Genomic DNA, 625 nt, shown 5'->3' with positions numbered 1-625 from the left:
CTCAATCTATCGCCCCGAAGAAGAAGAAGAAGAAGAAGAAGAAGAAGAAGAAGAAGAAGAAGAAGAAGAAGAAGAAGAAGAAGAACGCAAAATGTACTCGTTTCCAAAGTTTCATACCACTTGTTGTTCGTTATGACAACTTTTAGGTCGAGTGCGCGGGCCCGCTGGCCGGGTGCGCGGTTGAGGGGGTGGTGACTGGTGACCACCCTCCAGCCACCCGCACACCACACTGCACTTGTCAGCACGACGCTCTGCCGGCCCTGCCCCGCCGCATCAGACAGATGGTGGTCCCTGGTCCCGGGGGAGGCTGGGCTGTGAGTCCCGGGCGCGCGCCGCGCGCAGGGCCGACCCGTGGGAACCTGCTCGCTTTATTTCCCACGCACCTCCCTCCCCCAGGGTCCATGCGGGCGGGTCAGGGTGGCTGGGTTCGGTGTTATGGCTTCGGGAGTGTTGTCACGACAGCTGCGGCTGCGCCTCCACTTGCATCAAATCAATGCAGCTTGGAAAAGTGTTTTCGTTGACAATCTGAGGTGTGGTTCGATGTTTTTGTTTTGTTTCATTCGCAAGTGGTTCCTCAATTTGGTATTTGGCTTGTTATTATTGTATTGATGTTTTTTTCTATTTG

This window comes from Frankliniella occidentalis, unplaced genomic scaffold, assembly GCF_000697945.3.
Source record: "Frankliniella occidentalis isolate FOCC.00 unplaced genomic scaffold, Focc_3.1 Scaffold75, whole genome shotgun sequence".
Lineage (NCBI taxonomy): Eukaryota > Metazoa > Arthropoda > Insecta > Thysanoptera > Thripidae > Frankliniella > Frankliniella occidentalis.
Note: the sequence above shows the minus strand (reverse complement) of the source record.